The sequence below is a fragment of the Xenopus tropicalis genome, chromosome 3, assembly GCF_000004195.4.
Source record: "Xenopus tropicalis strain Nigerian chromosome 3, UCB_Xtro_10.0, whole genome shotgun sequence".
In the NCBI taxonomy this organism is placed as follows: domain Eukaryota; kingdom Metazoa; phylum Chordata; class Amphibia; order Anura; family Pipidae; genus Xenopus; species Xenopus tropicalis.
In genome coordinates, this window is record NC_030679.2 from 67,192,546 (window position 1) to 67,210,283 (window position 17,738).

The following is a 17,738-nucleotide window of genomic DNA, read 5'->3' on the forward strand; positions in this document are numbered from 1 at the left end:
TGAACTATTTGGTCTTGTATGTGTATCCCTTTACATAAAAAGTATGGCACTATAAATAGCACCATAGTCTGCATTTAAATGCAAAGAACTGTTATCTATGTTTCTTATTTGTGATTTCCATACTTGCAAGAACAGGGGTAATAAGGGTACAGTCCCCTCAATAGTACTTTGTCACACTGGGTGCAACAAGAGTCCCTTTCTGGCCAGGAAACCATACAATCAGTAATGAAGAATGTTACTTACAGTATAGCATTCGAGATTAAGTGGTAAATAGAGTTATTTTGTTCATAAAGTGTTACCAGAACTAAGCAACATATAGATGTTTCTATGTAAGGCACACCCAATTGTCTAACCCATAAAAAAACCTAGGAGACATAACTTTATGCCTAACTAAAGTTAATTAAAACAAAAACTATAATTAATAGTGTGTGGAAAGCTAAATACCTTAAATGTTTATCTCTTCTTGTGACTTAAATTGGCAAAAGATTGCTCCTGACTCCCTCATTATAGTTTATAGTACTTTTTAATGCAACAGGACACAGAAACAAAAAAAAAAAATAATAGGGTCTATTTATAAACACTGGACACATTTGCACCTGGGGAGTAACACATACCAACCAATCGATGATTAGCTATTTTAGACACTTACAGGTAGAACAGTGAAAGCAAAGGTTTGATTGGCTTCCATAGGTTTCTCCTCCTCCTCAGCTCTCCTTCATACTTTTATGATGTTATATTCAAAAGATCTAAGGACAGTGATCTTCATATAAAATACGAAGAGCAAAGTTTCCCAGGTGCAGTAACCCATCACAGAAATAAGCTGTTTGTAGGTAGGGCTTACTCTCAACCTGTTCAAAAACAGACTTCTTGCTATACCAGACCAGACATGCTCAAACTATGCACTGTTAACTTATACCTATGTTAAACATGTTTCTTTAAAGCAACAGTTTAGTGTAAATAAAACTGGGTAAATAGATAGACTGTGAAATAAAAAATATTGTCATCTAAAACTGTCTTTATATCTATAAAGGCTGGAGTGGGCAGATTTCTAACATACTAGCCAGAACACTACTTCCTCCTTTCAGCTCTGTAACCTCTTATTTAGTCAGTGACTTTAGGGGGGCACATGGGACATAACTGTTCAGTTAGTTTGTGAGCACACAGGTCAGATTCAGAAGCAAACTAACTGAACAGTTATGTCCCATATGGCCTTCCCTCAAGTCACTGATTGGATAATGACTGCTAACAGCTTGGAGGGCTGTAAACAAGGAAGTAGTGAACTGGCTATTATGTTAGACATCAGTTCACTCCACTCACTATAGATTGCATTTTTGCACTAAGTATATAGAAAACATTTTTTTTCCCACAGCCTATTTACTGTGGACACTGAACTGTTCCTTTAACTATAACGTAGGCAGAGTGTACCCCCGCGAACAGGGAGTTTTGCCGCGGGCGACTAATCTCCCTGTGTGCCAGAGCCCTTAGACACCCTCTCTTGCTGTTAATATGATGATAAAAGAGATGGACTAGGAGTTACTGCTTCTTTATCTCTCTCTAGGTGACATTTGCCTTATTAACACATTGTACTTGTGAAAAGTGCTTTTGCAAACTTAAGTACACATTTTTCATAGAAGCTTTGGACAGAGATAAAAGTGTGGATGAATAATGTTTAGCAATTGATGCCCAAGGCTTTTGGCGTGGCCCTGTTGTAGATATGAATTTGTATAACACACTGTTGTCTGTAATTTGACTGTGCCAACAAGATGAGTCAGTGACTCAAAGTATTTTACCAGGCTATATCCCCGTAAGCACTGGTTATATGTCCCTTATTAACATTATGTCAGCAGGTCTATTAATCATATTCTTCATAGTCCTAAATAAAAGTAAAAGAATTTGTTGTTTGGTCATCAACAGAACTACTGTAGTTAACATCAAGTACAAGGTACTGTCTTATTACTACAGAGAAAAGTAAAATAAAGTAAAAAATCAATAATTGCTTGGGAAATGGCTTTTAATTTCTTGGGGAGTTTTGGAATAAGGTTTCTGCCTTATAGATCAAGTACATGTATTTTACTTTTAAAAATACATGATGTAGTAAATCTTAGCGACCTTGTCAAATACAGGGTTAAAAATATGAATATATTTTTGTGATTACAGATTTAAATTGCACTTTTATAACGTGTATGCATATAATAATGAACAGATCAATTAATGCGATGTTAACAGATACTGCATTTGGTAGGCTACATGTAAGTGTGTGAACAAACATAATTATAAAAGTCACACCTTAAAGACAATGTGATTCACAGAGGCCAGACAAAATGAATATAGTTCATAGAGTTAGTCTAAGATAAGAACATTTTAAATTTATTTTACCTTTCCATACTGTTCCATGGACATGCACTATCCTTTTGAGCCTTCTAGTCCTTTAGTATTGCAAAATACTGCACATGCCATGTACTTAGGCTTGGCTTAAGTCTGAGCTATTTCACTGCACCAGTCTACACAAAAAAAGAAAAAAAAGTATTTAACAGTTGTCATCTTCCTAGCAATGTGGTTTGTAGTATAATAAAAAAAACATCAAATCAAGTTAATGTATTAAATTTACATAGAGGGCTCCAGTAACCTACAGTCTGTATTTTATGTTTGTATACACTGTGATACTTGGAAAGCAGCTTTTATGTCTTCTACCACCTTTATTTGAAATAAAAATATATTGAAATATAAATGTACACAGAGTAAATCAGGCATCCTGAATGATGCCCAATAATATATATACCTTGTTAGGTTGAGTTAATATTAAGCACAACAAAATACACACACACATATACATTCCAGCTTCTTATGTCACCGTAATCTCTCTGTGGCTTTTCTGTGTTTAAATAGTGATGTGGTTTATTTGGCAGATTTCTGCCAGAGTGTTATATATATTGCCAGAGTACTGTATATATATATATATATATTATATATGTGGAAAATGCATTCAAATTCTAGAACATTTTTACCACAATTTATAAAAAATAATGGTTTTGTATTGTTTCGAATTTGAGTTTTATGAACTTATTTATACATGTGATACAAGTGAAAAATATTCTCAGATATAAGGTTAAGCTTTTACAGAAGTCAACTGGAGACTCTTTTTTTGACATTTTGAAAATGAATGGAACAATGTGATTTTCATTTGCGATAAAGACTAATAATCAGTTGCTTGAACGCCATCATGTTTAATTACGATTCATTTCTTGTGATCAAGTTTTAAGTTTTAAAACCAAAATTGATAAAGCGTCATCTTGATCAATGCTAGAAAGCTTTATAAAGCATTTTCATATTTTTTTCTATTAAATTGTTGTTACAAGTTATTTTTTGTATCTTCTCTGGTATTGGACTGAACACATTATTTCCTGATAGTATGTAACTGAAACAGATAAATAGATTTAATGGAAAAAGAAAGGTAAAAACTAAGTAAGCTTTATAAGAAAGATTTCTTGTGTCTGTTTTCCTCTGCCAGAGACACGCAGCTTTTTCCTCTCTCCCCTCTCCTGCTCCCCCCTCCCTCAAGAATCCTAAGACCTCACTCCCCCCCCCTTAGGAATGTGTATCTGAGCCAATCAGCAGGAAGCTTCCTCATAGTCTAACTAACTGAGCATGTACACTTGGTCTGGGTTTCGGTGCAGGAGTGAGGCATTATGGGAACTTTCTTTACACAGCTCAGCGTTTTCTCTTCCTGTTTGGCTTCTGATCATCTGAACGGGAGAAATATAGGGAGACTTAAGGGCACTATTGAGAGAACTGAAGGTATGACTGTAGCTAGAGATTAACTCTTTATTAGCCTTTTTATTCTCCTTTAAGTTGTATTCTTATAACTATTTCTATTAAATGAACTTTGCTGAAATTTTCACTAAAGCATATTAAAGAACCTGGTAACATTGTAAATGAAATTCTTTTATTTTCATGTCATTTGTTTTCATTTAGTATTGTAAATGCTATTTATTAATCCTGAGTCATTCCTTTTATTTCAGTGAGTTTGCTAATCCCCAGCTCCTAGATGCAGATTCTTATTATGTTATGCAAACAAACATCAGCCTACTGTGTTCATAACAGAAGCTTTAGCTAGTACATATTCATGCCAAGGATGGTCACAATTTTAATAGAGGCCACCTATATTATTACATTCCATAGATTTGTGCTAGTGTGTGTTTCCCCTAGATGTACTCTAATAAAGGTAAGGTAAGGCTTAGACCTTAGAGCTCTATAAAGTCAAGCCAAAAGTGAATTTAAATACACACATTTCCTGAAATTCTGCCTGAGGTATATTTACAAAGACAGTAACAACTCTGCACTGGTTCAGTATATAAAAACAACAGAAATCCTAGGATTTATTTTCATGGAATACACAATGGAATACACATAGTATGTGAAATGCAATTTCTGATTGTTTATTTACCCACAATGCTGAATTATCCCTGTAAATCCATCAGCATTGCAATCGACAGGGGGAGATGCACCAGATGCAATTACAGCTAATGTGTTCAAATTTATGCAGTTGTACTTGCACTTTAGGGAAACTCTGATGCGATTTTGCTGAAAAGCAATGTTGGCATAATGAGATGACTCCTACCCCCTACTAAAAATTGCACGCTGTGTGCTCAGGATCAGACTAGCTCACCAGGATACTGGGAAAAATGTGGTCTGCTGGGCCCCCTCTACCCACCAACCTGTCACCCTGCAGGGCTCCTCTGACCACGGTGCACAGTCAAACTTTCTCCATTCTGGCTCTGCTGCCCTAATTGTTACCCAGTTGTGCCCCTGCCAAACACACAACTGAAAATCTTTCTATCCTTTGGAGAAGATGAACAAGGATAAATATGGCTGAACATTTAACTGTGCACAAATTTATAGTGAAGCAAGCATGAGACTAAACAGGCACATCACCGCCTTGCAGCCATAATTACTGAGAAACAGTTCTCAGTGAACAAATTGCCAAAGTGCCACATTTAAGGGAAATAACATACCAAAATTATTCCAGATTTGGAACTCAAGCAAAATTTACTAGTTTGCTAATTTTTTAATAGTAATCTCACTCGTTTTCCTGAAACAAAGTCTACCTAAGCCCTAAACATAGGTGCACTTTTAGTATGTGTTGGCTTGTAGCATGACTATCTCCTTCAACACAAGAGAATTTTTTTGCCAGGCATGGATATGCAGCGAATTTTGGCATTTCGTCATTGGCGAATTGTTTTGCGAAACACAGGCGACAAAAAAATTGCACGACAAATTTGTTTTGTGGATTCACTCATCACTACACAAGAGTTGTACTGGTTAACAATTACAATACACATTTTCGAGGCTGGATAGCATGAATTTAAAATAGAAACATCTTATCAGCATCTGGCCTCTATGGAATCTTCTTTACCCCTTATAGTACTCCATATTGCAGAAAACACCAGGTCCCAACACCACGTTTTGGATTACAGCTTCCATATTATGCCCATGTTTTGTAAACCCCTTTATCAGGGTCTATGTATTAAACTTTCTATGGCTGCTGTGTTCTATCCTCAAACCAGTGGACATACTGAGAAAACAATTCAGACTTTAGAACAATACACTGTTTCTTTACAAGACAATTTTTTTTCATTACTCCTTTACGTTGAATTCTCATACAATAATATTTTTCACTCCCCAGGGAGACAGAATCCTTTTTTCCGATTATGGGTTTCATCCTATAGTCCTCTCAAGATTACCTAAAGAATGTTTCAGAAAGTACAAAACCATTTAAAAAAAAATCTTTAGTAAAAACAAGGGGAAAGGTGGAGGATAAGGTTCAGTTTCAACTTACCCTCTGGAACTGTCTTGGACACAAATTTATGGATCTTTATGATTGCTGAACAAAGTATTCATATCACCTTTAAAGGGGTTGTCCACCATTGAGTTAACTTTTAGTATTATGTAGATAATAATACCGAGACAATTTGTAATTGGTCTTCATTATATTATTTGTAGTTTTTTAATTATTTCAGTTTTTGTTCGGTAGCTCTCCAGCTTGGAGATGAATGAAAGACTGATATATGAATAGGAATGAAGCCTGAAAATAAAATAAAAGTAATATAAAGTAACAATAACAATTAAACTGTAGCCTCACAGAGCAATAGTTTTTTGGCTTAGGGGTTAGTGACACCCATTTGAAAGCTGCAAAGTGTTAGAAGAAGCAAATAATTCAAAAACTATGAAAAAACAAATAATGAAGAATAATAAACAACTAATTGAAAAGTTGCTTTGAATTTTCCTCTCTATAACAACTAAAAAGTTAACTTAATTGTGAACCTTCCCTTTAAACAGAAGCTTCCAGCTGCTCTCCGGATCCTCTTTGTATACCACTCACTTTCAAAAGCTTCTGGTCCAGTGGTTGTGCAATGTAAGAAGGATTTTGAGGTTCAAGCTATCATTGATTCCTGGATCAGGAGAGGCCAGCAGACGTATTTACATGATATACATGCCTCTTGCTTATTAAGACTTTGGGGGGGCGCACTAATAGACATGCTCTGTGCATGTATTTTTGCTGTCCCTGCTCTCAGTGCACACACCTGGCTGAATGACGTTATGTGTGTGTTCCAATGCCACGTTTTAATGCAACCAGAGCATTGTCTCTATACATGTGCATTAAAGGAACAGTAACACCAAAAAATGAAAGTGTATAAAAGTAACTAAAATATAATGTGCTGCTGCCCTGCACTGGTAAAAGATGTGTGTTTACTTCAGAAAGTCTACTATAATTTATATAAATAAGCTGCTATGTAGCCATGGAGGCAGCCATTCAAAGGAGAAAAGGCACAGGCACATAGCAGATAACAGATAAAACACTATTGTATTCCACAGAGCTTATCTGTTATCTGCTATGTAACCTGTGCCTTTTCTCCTTTTTTCCAGCTTGAATGGCTGCCCCCATGGCTACACAGCAGCTTATTATATAAATTATAGTAGTGTTACTGTAGCAAACACACCAGTTTTACCAGTGCAGGGCAGCAGTGCATTATATTTTTATTACTTTAAAGCTCTTTCATTTTTTAGCGTTACTGTTCCTTTAACCTTTAATGATAAAGTTTAAACTTGTTTAAACTTGAAAATAAAAGAGAAATATTTATCTTAACCTGCTTATTAAAAGTGTTTATGAACATAGCAGCCAATCAGATGTTTTGCTTTTGTTTTCCAACTACTGAAATCTAATTGCTGATTGGTTGCCCTGGGCAATATCACCGGTAATGTTTCACTCCTCTTTTTACACAGCATGATACATATAATTGATTGGTGAGATGGCTGCTTATTTATGAGCAATAACATACACAACCATTCATGTAAGTTACATTTTATGTATATTTATGTATGCCTGTTCTTATATAGGTGAAGTTATGCTGAGTTCTGATTATTTTTTATGTAGGGGAATACTGGAACTTGCCTTATTTGAAAATAGATGCTTGTTTATTGGCAGCTCACAATTCAAAGTTTCCATATACTTATAAATACATTGAACTTCCAGTTTAAATCATTTATACCATCCCACAGATTCTCTTTTTTAATATTTCTTTTTCATTTTTTATTCATGTCTAATTAACACCGAGCAGTTTTTCTGTTATCCAATTTTCATAAAACTACATCTATTAAATACGCTGAGAAGTTGTTTTCTTTGCATTGCTAAACATCAATCTCAATCTCAATCATTCTTCTAAAACAATTATGTTAAAAGACCACTATATTATAATTTTGTAATTTTCCTTTTGTATTTGTCTAATGGAAAAATAAACATGTAAATGTACAGTTTAATTGTTTTTCTTTTGCCTCCCCTCATGGTTTTAATAAAGGTATTTCTAGGTTCATTTATAAACACAACCACAAGAATTGTGCGCACATTAATACCATTTTTTTCACAATGAACTTGTGCCACTTGTGCTTGCTTGTGCGGCACCAATGCATCCACCCTGTCTGCTCTGATAAGTGACCTGCAAGTGCACACATTGATGCTAGGATTCTCTGAAAATCCTTTCAGTCTGGATATATTTCCAGGGTCCCACTGGCAAATTGCTTCAATAGGCACTACTGACTTGTACCAAGCAAATTATACACTAATGTTATCATTAAAACCATGCACATTATGGCTCTCAGCGTTATGCTACTCTGAATGTTTTTGGCAACTTGCTTGCAGTTGACAAAAAAAAAGCACTTGCTAATTAGAGCAATTTGCACATGATGTGCCAATACACACGCTAAGTGCAACACAGACACTAGAATTTTAGGTAAAAATGTTGTGGGATTGTGGGAAAAAAACCACTGTGATTTGAATATGAACATTGCACTTTGCATCATGTGCTACATTTGTCAGTTAGCCTTACTAATTTCTGTAATAGAGATAACTGCGGTTGATGTTGTATTTCTTTAGCATGAACTCTGTATTAATGCCTTTGTTAACAGAGACATTAATATAGAGTTTGGTCAAGAATGTATGTGGGTGCTGAATAACGAAGGGCTTTGAAAGTCATGGGGGACAGGCCTTCAGGGGGTACTACAAAAGGAAGATGAGGAGCCGCTGCCCGACAGTGTAGTGATAGGTTTTTGCTGGCAGGGGGAAGTAACGCAATAGACTGTTTATCTTACAACCAATGAATTGTGGAGCTACCAACTTCAACAGTGAGTAGAAATGTCTAACCAGGAGAACAGCAGAAAGGTCTTTCTCTGGGGCATATAAACTGAATGCAGTATCGACTTTAAGTAACATTTTTTGAGCTTATTTAGGTACCTGGCTGGTATTTTACCAACCTAACCAGTAAAATGCCAGCCAAGGCCGGCATTACAAATTTACCACAGTTTATTTGCCTGAAATTCTGCCCCTGGCCCTTAGTTCATGGCTAGCCTTTTATTCTCCTGCCCCATCTCAGCATACCCAACTCATCTAATTTGTGCTACATTGGCTCCAATCTTCTGTGTTGCTCTGTCTACATTACTGCCATCCCCTTTTTGGCTTCACCCACCCCTTTACAACGTAACCCTGACTCCCTTATCAAACCAGGCCCATATTTTGTTGCCCAAAAGGTGTCAAACATTAGGGAGCCATGTATTAACAGTTGGATATTTTTTTTTCCTGATTCAGTATCTTTTTAGCACTAAAGGCACCGAAAAAAAGTTGCAATTTACTACGTGACAAAACTGCGACAATTCCAAATCTGTCAAGAGGTCAATGGCAAATGTCCCTTCCATACCCTGGAAAATCTTTTTTTGATTCAAAACTTTACAGATTTTCAGATTTTTGTGACAAATCGAAAAAGTAGCAGTTTTTGCGACCTTTCTGCAACTTTTTCTAGCTTATCTTGTTTTCAGTTAATGAATACATACAACCTCCCTTTCCACTTTACCTTTTTCTAAGTGTCTTATGTTTGTTAAAGTGCTCAACCTAAAACTATTTTATTGTACTGATTTATTGTATCAAAAATATCTATTCTCCTGTAAAAATTCATGTATTTGCATATTTTGTGATTTTGTGATTTTTCCACCACAAGTAGTGATGAGTCAAAACCAGGATTGCCCTTCCTAAAGCAGGACCTTTGGCCAACCTATCTACACCATGATCCCAGTTACTTACCAGTGTCACCAAAATCCTTCTTCAGCCAAAGCTTGTCAGGATACTCAGCTGGACAACAATGCTGCAGCCACTGGGGCTAAAGAAGTGTTGCTGGTTAGCTAGTTAAGTTAGTCTCCCCATTTTCAAGTAATACTGACATGCGGCATTTCTGTACCACTTAAGAACAAAATGACTATTGCATTCTCAGTTTTTTAAGTTGTGTAACTTCTTTTACTTACATGCTTGTGTCTCCTTTCTTTTTCCTAAAAAAGAGATTTTGACTGAGATTTTGACATTACTTTTTATTGAGTACTCTTTCACAGGAGTTGCCGACCTTATAGAAACTTTTTATAAAACTATAGACTTTAAAGCCCTTCATTGTAGTTACTTTGACTTTGTAAGGAAAACAAAGCATAAATATTTTTAAAATGTTTTAGGAAAGATGGGTATCTTTACTGATACATGTTCATAAAAAAGTAAGAAACATTAAAAATATATGTGAAAAGTATGTGTTTTCTCAAAAACAAACAAATAAACAGACCCCAAATAACCAGCACTGTGCTGTTTTGTTTTTATGTTTATAATTACTCAATAACAGAATGGCATCTGACTTCCTCTTCCTCTGCGAGATATAGTCTTCTGATACAAACTTTATTATTCACATACAACAAGAGCACACAGTAGGTCTACAGTACATGCAAGACTTTGCATTTTTGGCGGATATTGCCTACATGTGCCTGCACCCGTGCGTATTCAATGCTATAGGGTGCTGGCACAGGTAGGTGGATTTGTACCCATTGGTGCATATGACTTCTGCACATCTGAATTTTACTTCTCCAGCCTGGTAGCTTCCACAGCATCCATTGCACATATCTGCTTAGTGACTTGCAGTTATTAACATTTTGGTATAGATCTAGGACTGTTTTCCAGATACCATGTGCATAATAAAACCAAAATTTAAAGAAGAGAGCTACTCACCATTGTGGATTAACAAAGGAAACATAATGTTCAGACCCTGCCTACCAAAGCAAAGCATCTAAGTGACCAAAGGCACTATTTCACTAAAGGCACTATTTCAGAGCATTTCAGATTTGAAAATATCATGTAACATCCACCAAGTGAAAAAGATATAAATAACAGTTAAAAGCAACATCAAAGTGAAATACTGAAAAGAAATAAATCAAATGCAAAAGTAAAGTGTTTCTTTTTTTATCCAGATTGAAGCAATAACTTAATTAAGATGAGATGCATTTTCAATCTATGTTTCTTGGACCAAACTAAAAAACAGGTAATACAGGCTTCTTAAAATTTCTACAGCTGCCAATAGAGAATAGAACAACCTATAATGTGTTAGAAAACACCAATCTGCTACCTCATTTATGGGATCCCCAATTTCCGACTAAAAGAATGGTTAGTGAAGAGCAAATCTGACCTGTTTTGCTTTGCCAAAAAATTTACAAAAAATTGTGCCTTTTTTGATGCAACTGTGACTTTTTTATGCAACTTTTTCCTCATTCTGTGAATTTTTGTTGCAGTGAACAAGAGGCATTATCTCCCAGTCACTAAATTAAACATAAACAGAAAATGGGGCATAGGTTATATGTACTGGTATTTCCTTAATCATTAGCCATTAAGAGATTTCTAAAGCTAGTAGAGAATTCCAAACCAGTAGGGGATTTAACCCTATGAGTCCCTACAGGGTCTTTTAAAGAAACCAGGAACTAGAATGGGAATTCTCCCAGTAAAACAGACAATAAGGGAATAAAGCAGAGAAGGGAAAAGGGACTGATGTTCTCTGTCTATATTGGAAGGTATAGTAAGAAACTTCATTCAAGCTATAAGAGAATATAGTATTAGTATAGTATATGTATAGTGTGGGTATAGTAAGAAACTTCAGCCAAGCCACAAGAGAATAAATTATTAATATAGTAGAGTATACTATACTATAGTATAGTAAATTGTATGTATTTATTTAGAACAAAATGTACAGTATAGTTGCAGAGTAGGTTTAAACAGACTGTACCAAGCACTGGGACAAAATCAACCACTTACTTTTTAAATAACATTCCTCTGATATTTTCTGTTTCTTTTCTTTTCCACACATGCAGTTTATTAAACCAAAACTGCCTCTTAAAATACTGCCTCGTAAAACTTATTTTTTTACATACAATAGAGCAGTGATCCCCAACCAGTGGCTTGGGAGCAACATGTTACTCACCACCCCTTTTGATGTTGCTCCCAGTGACCTCAAAGTAGGTGCCTATTTTTAAATTTCTGGCTTGAAAGCAAGTTTTGGAAGCACAGAGACAGTTTTACTCCAAGCAGAGCCTCCTGCAGGCTACCAGTCCACATGGGGCTACCTATCACATCTCTTATTTGGCACCCCCAAATAACTTTTTTCATGCTTGTGTGGCTCACAAATACAAACAGTTGGGGATTTCTGCACTAGAGAATTAGATATAATTGGTCAAAAAGTAATTCGATTTTTTGGTGGTACTATAAAATGCCATACAGAGAACTACCTGCCCCGGCAAGGCAACTTCTGCGAACAAAGCATACTGTCTGCATTTTTTTGTGTGGTAAGACAGTATACTCTAAAGGGCAGATTTATTAAGACACGAATTTGAATCCCGAATGGGAAAAATTCAGATTGTATACGATAATTTCTGATGATCGCAAATATCACGAAAATGCCTACGAAAAAATCAGATTAGTCACGATAATATCGTATTGGCGATCCAAAAGTCACAAAATTTTCGTATCGAATGATCGTACACGACGGGAAAACTGCATTCCGAAAGTCACAATATTTTCATACTGCAAACCTCAACAACACCACGAAAATATTGTACTGCTGCACGAAAAACGCGAAAAATTCATGTTTTCGGAAATTTAAATGGCTAGCCATTTCTATGAGTGGCGGTTTTGGTAAAAACGAAACAGGAAGTTCTCCAGCGACCATTTTACAAGCATTTGGCGCCAATTTCTCTTTTGGGTTAACAGGAAGTGCTTCAGTTGCAATTTTAAATGCATTGGCGCCCTTTTTTCCATTCACTTTGTTATTGGAAAGCAAAGGGAGAGGAGGCAAAGTATTGCTGCTGCTGATTTTTTTTTGTTGCTGTACTGCTGCTGGTGTTGTGCCATGGCCCACAGTAGGGGTAGGGAGGAGGAGGAGTGGGAGTGGGGGGGACTGGTGGGGGTTTGCTGAGGAGGCAGTTGGTGGGGTAGGTGGGGTGGTGATTTGGGAGGAGGAGTGTTGGGGTGGGGGGGCCCAGGACTTGCCTGAGTGGGGCCAAGAGGGGGAGGAGGAGGTGGCTGAGACTCAGGCACGTCCTGAGCCCCATGGGGAGGAATTAGTTGGGGAACCCCAGGGGGAGGAAAGTAGATGGGGGGTTAGGGAAAGGGCACAAGACCCTTGGAAGGGGGAGGGAGAGGAGGCCCAAGAGGCCTGGGTTAGTGGGAGGGTGGGCAGTTAGTGCAGGGGGGCAGTTAGTGCCGGGGGCAGCTAGAGGGAGGGGGGCAGTTAGTGCAGGGGGGGCAGCTAGAGGGAGGGGGGCAGTTAGTGCGGGGGGGCAGCTAGAGGGAGGGGGGCAGTTAGTGCGGGGGGGCAGCTAGAGGGAGGGGGGGCAGTTAGAGGGCAGGGGGAGGAGTTTAGTTAGGGTTGGCCAGGGCAGGGGGGTGGCTACAGAGGAGAGCCAGCAGCAGCAACCCCCTGTGGAAAGGAGGAGGCGGCTGGTGAAGGAGGCGGTGCAGGAGGAGGAGGCGGCGGTGCAGGAGGAGGAGACGGTGCAGGAGGAGGAGGCGGCGGTGCAGGAGGAAGAGGAGGAGGCGGTGCAGGAGGAGGCTGGGCCCAGCCACAAATAAGGCACACGATTCACCAGTGAGGTAAATTCGGCAATGGTCGAGGAAGTAGCGAGACAATGGGACGATCTGTTTGGTGCCAGATCCTGTCAGCTCACTGCTGCCAGAAGAAGAGAACTGTGGTAGCAGGTAGTGGATTGTGTGAGCGCTGTAGGCAGTATACACCATGATCTTCAGCGACCTGAAGAGGTGCCTGAAGAAGAGGTTTGTGGCCGAGAGAGCAAGGGCGCGGATGTAGGGACTGCTCTCAACATACTATTGAAGCCCTACGAACGTCACCTTCTGCAAGTAGTTGGTGTAGAGGTCTTTGGAGGGCTGCCAGGCGAATTCGTGGACACAGATAGGAGATGTAAGTTTTTATTTTTAATTTTAAAGCGCTTATTTCATGCCGAAGGCCTCTATTTAAAGGGGTGGTTCACCTTGAAGCTAATTTTTATGTTATAGAATGGCTAATTCTAAGTAACTTTTCAATTGGTCGTCATTATTCAAAAACTACAATAAATAAATAATGACGACCAATTGAAAAGTTGCTTAGAATTATCCATTCTATAACATCATAAAAATTAGCTTCAAGGTGAACCACAGCTGCAGAGTTAGAAGAAAGCAAATATTTCTAAAACTACAAAAAATAATTTGCGGCCTTCTAACTCTGCAGCTTTTAAATGGGGGTCACTGACCCCTTTAACATTGCTAGAGTCTTCGAGCGCAACAGTAATACAGAGCTGTAATATAATTATGTTCAGGGTTGGCAGTTTGTCCTCCAAATTGGTCTACTAATTTAAAGCCCTCTAAGGTACAATTTTGGGCTATTTTTTGGAGCTTTGGCAGGTTTGTAGTTTGGAAACTAGTCACATTTTTTTCCCCTAATGTGCCTGTCACAATGCATGCTGGGTAATGTAGTTTGTATCTAACAATTAGACTACAGCTAGGATTAATATAAAACTACAATACCCAGCATGCAATCGGACAGTACAGACAGAGGCTCCCATTTCTATTCTATTCAGGCTCCACCTGTCTGCTCTACACCTTGCTCCCTGTTCTATAGGGTATGTGATTGTACTGTTATTTTCTACTGGGATGTGGGGCAATTCTGCAGTTGATCCTTAAGCTGTAACTCAGGATTTATTGGGGTTTCTGAGAGTTGTAGTTCAACGCACCCATATGTATATAATGTATGGGGTTAATGCAACATTCTGTAGTTGGACTGGGCACATAGGGCAGGGAATTATCAGCCATCCCAGTAACTGGAGAGGGGGCAAAGGGCATGGGTAGTGATTATAGGCTTTAAAAAGACATGTTTTTCCATATATATAATTTTTTTTTTCATTGTGCATATTGGGCTATTTTTGTACCTAGTTTTTGCCTGGTTTTAGAACTGACTGGTTTTGCCAAAAAAAAAAACACTGCCAAACCAGACCCCAGTATACCTGAGTGAGGATTTTTTCAAGAAACCCTTTATTTCATGTTTACCAAATATTTGTTCATTTGCAGCTTGGGTTCCACATGAAAGTCTTAATAGTACCCCAGTTCCCCCACATGCCCCTCAAATAGATTTCATGAACTGCTGTTAGTCCTCATTTTAATGATGGCAAGTGATTTATCTGTAGCTTTTTAATGGTTTTTGTCTTGTTTTTGAATCTCTGCTAAATCCAGAATGTTTGTGTGACTTTGTACTTCAAAACTTTTTGAGCATTTTTTTTTGCCTTCTGTGAACTTGTAGCTCAAGTGCAGCACCAAAGGCCCACAGCATAGGAGAAGCGAGAGACCCGGCAGCAGACGCCGCCAGAGGCAGAGGACCAGCCCCAGGATGACGGTGGAGCAGATGAACCGGACCCCGTTCAGTCGCCAGGTAAATATTATTAGCCTAGTTTAACAAAACTGTCAATTTAGCATTTTCTGCAATGTATTCCTATGTATATGCACTATTTATATTTTTCAGAACAACAAGCTGGACTTTCCCCCCAGTCCTTGTCACCACCACCTGTGTCACCCCCCAGGCGTAAGTAACCTCTCGTGCACTTGCACCCCCTGGTGTTGTCAATAAAATATTAGGAAAAGCTGAGTGCTTAGTGCCAGGGCTAGCAGTCGCAGCTGTGAGGGCTTCATAGACGTAGCTGATTAAGTGAAGATTTGCATTAGCAGAGGTGGTAATGGGGTGTTATGGTTCTGACAAGGCCAGGGTCTTGGTTTGTGTTGCCCCTAGTTTGTGATTCTTAGATAGTAAAGGCATCTATCACCCCTATATTGTTTCCCCCACTGGAGGTGTGGGCCAATAGAGCTAATAGAGCCCACACTGTGGTTGTGTCCAAAAAGTATATTGAACCCAAAAATCCCCCTGCCAACACTGGGCTACCCTCCTGGTGCGGGCGGCCATGTTGCTGGCCGCACATGTGCATAGTAAGCTAACTCCTCACTCACTTACTATGCACCTGACGTAAGAGCTGTGAATGCAAATCAGCCTCCAATGTCTCGCACACATGCTCATAATGAGCAGCCAATTGTGGCACACACGTGCATTATAATCAGCCAGTTGCGCTGCAAAACTCACTCATTACACGCATGCTTGTGAAGGCAGATTGTGCAGCTGGCCTAGTGCTTTCTTTTCCTATACCTGGGGTGTGGTTCTATTAACCTGCATCTCTGGTGGGGGGGGGATATTTTAGGGTGACAGGTGCCTTTTAAAGGGGAACTGTCCTCAGAAAATCAGCACTGTGAAAATGATTACCTTTTAAAAATACAAAAATACAACATTTTGGTTTAAATAATGTATTTAGGTAATTTTTATTGGGGGGGGGGTCAGTGACCCCCCCATTTAAAAACTGCAAAGAGTTTGTAAAAGAAGGAAAATAAGTCTAACAAATAAATAACACCAATTGAAATATTGTTTATAATTGTAACATGCTAAAATTTAACTTAAAGGTGAGCCAGCCCTTTTACAGACATGCCAGTCTGACTTCTCTAACTCAGCATGGGGGGGGGGGGGGGGGGGGGGCAGCTGTGGTTGTTCAGATGACATAGTAGATGGTAAGGCACGCCCACTCTTCTCAATCCTGAATGCAGTTTAAAAAGAACATTTGATAACCATGCTTTTTTAGAGTACATGTAGGATAATGCTTTCCAATTATTGCGGTTATTGCAGTAGCAGTTGGTTTGGATTCACATATATTTCCACAATATAGGTGACTTTTTAATCATGAATTGACATAATTGGACCCCTTTAAGGGGCAGATGTTTCACAATGTGAGGCTACAACTTCATACATAAAAACTCAGCGACATTCTATTCATTCCTATGGTCATTTTCTAAGCATAAGGGTGAGTTATTGATAAATAAACTTTTTTTTCAAATCTGTTTGGAATGAACAGAATGTGGGTGGGTTTTTTCTGTATTAAGTTCTAAACTCCAATTTTTATCAATCTGCACCATGTTATTGAAAATGCTCTTCTCTGAATAAACTGTTTTTTAAATTCAAATACATTATTTACTTATTTGTTTATACTCTTATCCTAGATGCTGCTGCGAATGTTGCTGCTGCCGGGGGGAGTGGCCAGGACTGAGGAAAAGGACTGGAACATCCATCTGTGGAGGGTTCAGTGGGGCTTGAACTGGCGGCACGTATCTTGGTAGCCGGTCTCGGGCCTGTTCTTGGCACGCAAAGCAGCCACTTTCTTTCTCAAAGGCGGCTAAAAATAAAATAATAAAATAATTGATCAGATTTCTTGATTAGTGGTCAAAATATATAACCCACACTTTTTAATGGAAAAATGAAACAAAATGGTAAAATTAAGGAGACTGTAGCTGAATGCCCAAACAGTTTTAGTCGCTGGTGCAAAGAGAAAAACTAACTGTGGAATGGAGTGACTATGTTCTCCTTGGCCAAAGGGTTAAAATGGGAGCACCTGTAAAAATTTTAATTTAATATAGTTATAGCTCATGTAAAATATATTTAGGAAGTTTTATTTATATCCAATAAGTTAAAAATTCAGCAATGTTTTTGAAAAAATAAAGGTACCCTACTATTCCCAACTCCTTTAGACTACGCCTATCAAATTCTGACTCCAACTCCTGCATGTAGAGAGACAGATACTAAAGATTACCTTTAATTAACCATTTTGTAAATGGTTAGAAATTGATCATATTTACAAAGTTTCTTATTTGTATACGATGACACTTCATGAACACACATTTTCATGAACATTCCTATTTAATATGGTTACAGCGGATACAGAAAAGGCAGATGTGCTTAACCAGTTCTTTTCTTCTGTGTATACAG

General features: G+C 38.2%; 1 long non-coding RNA gene across 1 annotated transcript; it reads left to right on the forward strand.

Annotated features, from left to right (window-relative positions):
* Positions 1–14,963: 14,963 nt before the first annotated feature.
* On the forward strand, positions 14,964–17,155 carry LOC105946931. The gene is made up of 3 exons (XR_004221872.1): positions 14,964–15,314; positions 15,405–15,464; positions 16,976–17,155. It is a non-coding gene; the product is annotated as an uncharacterized LOC105946931 (long non-coding RNA).
* Positions 17,156–17,738: the final 583 nt, after the last annotated feature.